This window comes from Apium graveolens, chromosome 3 (assembly GCF_009905375.1).
Source record: "Apium graveolens cultivar Ventura chromosome 3, ASM990537v1, whole genome shotgun sequence".
Classification (NCBI taxonomy): domain Eukaryota; kingdom Viridiplantae; phylum Streptophyta; class Magnoliopsida; order Apiales; family Apiaceae; genus Apium; species Apium graveolens.
Window position 1 is genome coordinate 159,919,006 of NC_133649.1, and position 7,745 is coordinate 159,926,750.

Here is a 7,745-nt window from a genome sequence, read left to right on the forward strand (position 1 = left end):
TGTAAAATATAACTGACAACCCTGTTTTCTGAAGTGACGAGCATGTGTATCTTCCGAAATGATTATCTAAACAGGCTGTGAATGTGTGAACCTTAACTGTTATGTGTATTATAATAGTACATATAATTACGAGTCAGGATGTGTTAACGCTTGGGTAAAATTGATAGCGAGGAAATGCCAAGCATAACTGGTTGTCTAACATAGAAAAGTTCGACTCTGTAGTTTCTAGTCAAAAGACCTGAAAGTTGACGTCGGACTGAAGATAACCTAGTGGTCAGTCGATAAGCTCAGCAAGGTTCCAAGCAAAGGACCTGAGTGTTGAAGTCAGATTCAGGATAATCTGATAGTTAGACGATTAAGCCGAGCGTCCATATCGGTTCAAGGTCAATCAGAGATAGTTGTAAAGCTCTGCAAGGCAAGTACCTCTAACCATTCTTTTATGGTTCAGTACGTATGAATAGACTGTTGTTTTGTTCTCGTAAAAGAACATAAAAATTGTAAGTTACGTATCCCCTATAGTTATAAATAATTATTTTCAAACCTATTTTGGGGAAAAGTAACTTCGAAAGGTACCTACCTCGAATGGAAATGATTTGTGAACCAGCTTTACGTATGTGGTTAAAATGAATGGTTTTGAAATGAGATAGGTACAAGTGTTTTGAAAACTGGATAAAATAATCAGATATGGGATATATAGGGGCCAGAGTGGCCTAGTGAGGTTGCATAAGAGGCTAACTCGGTTGCGGGCATTACATAACCGATTAGTCCAGCAGGTCAGAGACCTAGCTAGTCTCTGAGTTCTAGAACAGGTATATGGGATGGCAGTTGGAGCCGTTTGGTGTTGATAGCCTAATCAGCTGTCTTCATATATCCGTTACTTATCTGATCTGGCTTTGTGATTCTCGTAAGGGAATAAGTGATTAATACAGTTGATTAATAAATGTGAATAGCATGCTAAAATTGGACTCTGGTACTTACACAACACACAACTACATTTGTTTTATAATGAGCATGCTAGTCAGTGATATCCAGTTACATCAGTTTTCTTTATTTACTGTCACTCGAAATGATTTACAGATTGCGGATTTCATGTTGATATATAGTTCTGTTCCTATAACTATTTTATTTAAATCGTCTTACTTGTTATTCATATAGTGGTACTGCTGAGCAATTGATTGCTCACCCTTGCAAAATGTTTTGTACATATGTATTGCAGATGCCTAGAAGACTATTCCATCGTAGTCAGGGCATAGTTCCAGTTCCTCCCGTACCAGGCTCCTCTAAGGTAGTTGTGTCAGAACAAAGACGGTCTTTTGAGTTGCTATATTAAGTTAGTTGCGTCAAGATTGTTTGTGATAAGTTGGTTTTGTAATAATTGTAACCTAAGTCATACTTAAACTTGGAAAAGATCTTGGTAAAGGGGTCGTATTTATATATTATCCTTGAAGTGGATTATATTATGTTTGTTATTGTTGATGTTGGTGACGTCAATTCTTGACCCCGGGGTTGAGGCCATCACAAAGGACCTTCATTAGAAAACCATAATCTTAAAGCTTCATAAGGTAAATATCTCATCCACGAATTAAATATTATTTTTGCATGGATCCAATGGTGCATTTCGGTTTTATTCAATTTTTACTTTTTGTATTTTTTTATTTCCGATGTGTTTATATGCCCTGAAACCCAACATTGGCATCAGAGCTACTTACGAAAGGTTTTAATTCATTTATATGTTTACTGATTTTACGATTTAAGCATGTATATATAATCTTCCATGACATGTTTTGTATGAAATTTATATTTATGCATGCTGTTACGTTAATATGTTTATAAATTGATTTATATGATCATGTATGGACATGATGGCTGGTTGAATGATCTGTATGTATTAGATACATGATACAAATACAGGGAGGCAGAAACAATCTGATCAGTTTTTGGAAAATCAGAAAACAGTTTTCTACAGTTTTCTGAAAATAGTTTTTTATTTTGCATAGAAGTGCAAAAAGGCAATAGTAGGATTGAAACCTCCCGGACTCCGATTTGGACGTATAATACCTTTTCAGAAAGGAAATTGCATCACGATTCAAACATGTGGCTTTTCTGTCACGTGTGAGTTTTTTTGGGTATTTGAGGTCGTTAAGGCCTTGAAAACTACATTTTAGAATATTCTGATAATTATTTAGTTTTGTGATTTTTGTCATATTTGGATTTTATGATTATAACATGAATGCTATGATATGTTATGCTAAATTAGGTTTTTTAACATATTCTTATGTGTTATTTGAGCATGATGGATGGTTATGGCTTATAGACCCTTAGAGTAATGGTTTATGATTGTGGTTTTGGTTTTTAAATACGACAAATGTCGTTTTGATTATTATAATGTTAAATCTTGAATGTATCTTGAGTTCTCCTTGTAATTTCATTAGATTAGTTTATACTTTCATTTATGTATTATACATGAAGACTTGAAGACTAGAAGAAGGTGTCCATTGGAGGTGATCTAAGAAAGCTATACAAGGAAGAACATAAAGCAAGAAGACACTTCATGTAATAGATATTTGTATTTATTTACTTAACCACCTTAGATCTTTATTATGAGCTGGATGAAGATCACATAGGATGGGGCCATAACATACCACATTTATTTTAATGCACTTTACATATATCATGTGCTGAATAAATGTGTAAAGTAGTTAGATTGATGCATACTTAATTAGATTAGCAATGTATGTATGAAGTTGATACATTACCCATGTCATGCCTGCTAAATAAGATAAAATCTGTAATAATTTAAGATTTTAAAAATTAACAAACGATCATGAGATTCTCATGTTTCAGAAACACAGAACAAAGTATGAATTTTCTTTATTTCTGATATTGGGCAATTTTGTCAAGAGTGGGTTCATTGAACTTGTAAGGTTGTGGGTTTTAAGAGAGACCGTTGTGACTCCCTCACTACCTGGAAATCAAACCATTGACGAATATTGATTTGAAGTATTTTATTCAAGAAAAAATTGGGAATCTCTTCATTATGGGATCATGATTGTTTTAATATTAACAAAACCCTAAAGTTTATATTAAGTTGTTTAGATTCCTTCCAATATGTCCAACGTGTTAACCCCTAGATTGATAAGGAATGGGTTCTCCAGAGCGAAGTACGCCCATCTATCATGTGAGATGCATTAAAGTATATTGATACTTTCTGACTATTGGGTTTGACTTAACTAAGTTACCACAATAGGATTGTGAACTTAGAGGCATAGAGTTTGGCAAGATTTATGAGATAAATATAAACAAAGGTTGTTCCACCAAACTATCCAAGAGTTATATATTTGATATAATTGACAAATGTTTTCTACCTTATTGAATCATGTTTTAGGAGTAAAGCCAAAGCTGAACTAAGACATTATGAAATTTGGATCTTGGCTCACTAAAAAGGATATAAAAGATATTCTTTCCTAATTAATAGTTAGGGCTATTGATTTGATAAAAATAGTGGGAGATATATATTATTAATATATATGAATAATCACTTAAACATAAATTAATGAGAATCTATAGACTAATTCTTTTTATACATTTTAATATTATAGATATCAAATGACAAACAACTCCAACAACTTCTCTATGCAATCAGTCCTTGAGAAAGACAAGCTGACAAGAACAAACTTCCTTGATTGGCAAAGGAACTTGAGGAGCGCAAGCTCCATGTCATTGATGTTCCTCGCCCAGAACCTCTTCCTGAAGGTACAACACGTGTTTAACAGACTACTTATCAGAAACATATTGATGATGCAGATGTCACCGGTCTGATGCTAGCGACTATAAGTCCTGAGCTTCAGAAATAACATGATCATATGGATTCTTACGTCATGATTGAGCACCTTAAACGTAAGTTTGAAGGACAGGTTCATCAAGAGAGGTTTGATACAAGCAAAGGTTTGTATCCATGCAAACAGGGTGATCGTGATCCGATTGGACAGCATTTTCTGAAGATGATTGGATATATGGAGTACCTTACTACTCTGGGTTCCACGATGGGTCAGGAAGCCTATATAGATCTGAATACAATGCAGTCGAAGTCCCCGCCGCCTTGCAGATTTCAATCTAGCGATGGGCACCTGGAGCCACACTGCTGCCGCTGCCCTTCGGGCACGCCTCCTACGCTTATCACTCACCTACGCCTTACAGCCTTCGATCGATAGATTATTTATAACTTCGGAAGATGGTCAAGGTAGCTTATTTCCAAGCCACTACACTAGATGCGCATGTAATCGGCCCAGAATGCCTCTGTTCTATACTAAAAGACTACAATCTTTGAACATCAACTATTCTCAGTTTGTAATGAATTATAACATTAATGAGATAGAAAAGACACCTACGGAATTGTCAACTATGCTCTATTAAAAACTGTTGAGATTAACATTTAGAAGGAGTTCCCTGCTCACATAATGATGGTGAACAAGGGGAGTGCCAAAGAGAAAGGTAAATAGAAAGGCAAGAAGAGGATCAGATCCAAATCTGATGCTGCTCCTAAAAATGCTCCCAAAAAGGCTTTGAAGCCTGGAGGTGGTGTTGCAAAGGGTGATGCTTGTCAGTATTGCAAGAAATCGGGTCCTTGAAAGAGAAATTGTCATGCTTTTTTGGAGGATCTAAAAAAGAAGAAGGCTGCTGGAGCTTTTGATTAAGGTATTTATGTTATAAAATTTAATTTATCTACTTCTACTTAATGGGTATTAGATACTGGATGTGGTTCTCACGTTTATACAAATGTGCAGGAACTGCGGGGAAGTAGTACATTGACAAAAGGAGAAGTCGACCTACGTGTTGGCAATGGAGCAAAGGTTGGTGCTTTAGCTGTAGGGACTTATTATTTATCATTACCTACTGGGCTTATTTTAGAACTAGATAACTGTTTTTACGTGCCTACGATTTGCAAAAACATTATTTTGGTTTTTTGTTTGGACAATAAGGTTTTTCATTTTTGATTCAGAATAAGAGTTGTTCCTTATAATTGAATAATGTAACCTATGGAGTTCCACGTTTGTTTAATGGTTTATATGTTATTGATCTGGACATCCTGTCTATAGCGTAAATAATAATGATAACAAATGTATTAAGATGATAGACTCAAATCAAACATACCTCTGGCATTGTCATTTAGGCCACATAAATGAGAAACGCATTTCCAAGTTACATCAAGATGGCTACTTGGATAAGTTTGATTTTGAATCACACGAAGAATGCAAATCTTTTTTCATTGGAAAAATGGCTAAAGCTCCTTTTACCGGACAAGGTGAAAGGGCAACTGAATATTTAGGACGTATACATAGTGTTGTATGTGGTCCAATGCGTATGATGACAAGAGGTAGCTTTTACTACTTCATTACATTTACTGATAATTTCACTAAATATGGATATGTGTACCTTTTGAAAAATAAATCCGATTCTTTTAAAAAGTTCAAAGAATACAAGGTAGAAGTGGAAAAGCAAATAGGGGAAAGTGTAAAAGTTCTATGATCAGATTGTGGAGGAGAATACTTAAGCCTGGAGTTTAAAGGTTTCCTGAAGGAGTGTGGTTCGTATCACAGTTTACTCCTCCTGGAAGGCCTCAATGTAATGAAGTTTCTGAGAAGAGAAATCATATCTTGTTTGACATGGTGTGATCGATGATGAGTCTAGTAGATCTTCCAATAAGTTTCCAGGGTTACGCTCAAGAAACAACTGTATATACACTAAACCGAGTTTTAACTAAATCGGTTCAAAATACTCCATATGAGATTTGGACTGAGAAACGTCATAACATGTCATTTATGAAAGTATGTGGATGTGAAACGTTTGTGAAACGCTTGCTCTCTGAAAAGCTAGGACCAAAATTAGATAAATGTTATTTTATGGGATATCCAAAAGAAACAAAAAGGTATAGATTCTATAATCCTACCGAGAACAAAATGTTTGTTGCTCAGACTGCTGTATTTCTTTAAAGAGAGTTACTTTCCAATAAAAATAGTGGGAGGACTAATGATCTCGATGAAGATCGAGATGTACAAAATAATATTGAATCAGAGTTGGAAAATGGGTAGGTAGTACATTAAGATGTTCCTGCTCCGGAAACACAGGATGTTCGTAGATCTAGTAGGGCTATTCATGAGCCAGAGAGATATTATGGATTTATCTTGACTCAAGATGATGATGTGATGCTAATAGACAATGATGAGCCTCTTACCTACCAAGAGGCAATGAATAGTCCAGACTCCGAAAAATGGCTAGAGGCCATGAAATCTCGGATGGAATCTGTTAGATATAATTGATAATATAAGTATTTAGCTATTAGAGTTTTCCAATCAACATTTGATATCAAAGTTTGATAAGATGACATCATAAACATTTATCTTCAGCATTTGCTGATCAGTATTTCTCATCAGTATTTATTCATATCAGTATTTATCAAGCTGAAAATCAGGAGATATCAAAGGAGGATATATTTGCAGAGATATATCGGTGTAGGACTTTACTTATTGTAGCAATCAATAGATGGATATGTATTAGGATTCCTTATTCAATTGTAACATATCCTCTAGATTGATTGTGTAGCTGTGCAGTATATAAGCACAAGTTAGGTTTACACTTTATATGTTGGTTCCAATTGATATATCATTCATATAACCTAGAAGCTCTCAAGGATATATGTTCATACTTTGGGAGAGAATTGTAATAAGTTTTTATTCATTAATATAAAATTTGTTCATTCGGTTGAGTTGTTTAAATTAATTTGATTGTTTAAACTGTATTCACCCCCTCTACCGTTGATTTAAGGCCTAAAAATTGGTATCTGAGCTTATTGTTGATACATAAACAGTTTAAGATCCACAAAACAATCATTAATGGCAAAGTAGATATGAACCACAACATGATCAGATATGAGGCTATCAAGGTTCTAATCTTGAAGGTACATGAATATCCAATCTGGAAAGTCAAGATGACCATGTGTCTAGAAGCAATAGATCCTGAATACCTGAACATGATTTATTTTGGTCCTCACAGGCCCATGAAGCTAGCTGTTGATGTTCCTCGCCAAGAGGAAAAGATGGTTAAAAAGGACAAGAAGGAATATTTTCCTGAGGATATTTCATCAATCATGAAAGATGCAAAAGCTAGACATCTTTTGCATATCAGTCTTGATAGTGTTATGTCCAATAGGGTGATGGGATGCAAAACTTCCAAGGAAATTTGGGAGACTTTGGAGGTTAAGTGTCAAGGTACTACTAATAAAATGACAATACTCGCTTAGGAGTATGAGCACTTTGACTCAAAAGCTGATGAGTCTTTGACTGAAATCTATGATAGGTTTCAGAAATTGCTGAATGACTTGTCACCGGTTGACAAATAATATGATTTAGAAGATTCTAACTTGAAGTTTCTTCTTGCACTCCCTGAAAAGTGGGACTTGAAAGTCACATCAATAAGGGACAAATATGATCTTGATGAAACATCTCTAGATGAGATTAATGGTATGTTGAAGACTCATGAATTGGAGATGGAGCAGAGAAGCAAGAGAAAAGGGCCTAGATTAAGATAGGTTGCACTCAAGGTTGAAGAGAAACCAATGGAGAAAGCTGGTAAAAAATCCATTCCAAAGGAAAGGCTATAATTTCAAAGTCTGATATTGAGTCATCAAACTCTGATTATGACTCAAACTCTAATAATGAATCGGACATTGAAAGTGATCAAGGAAATGA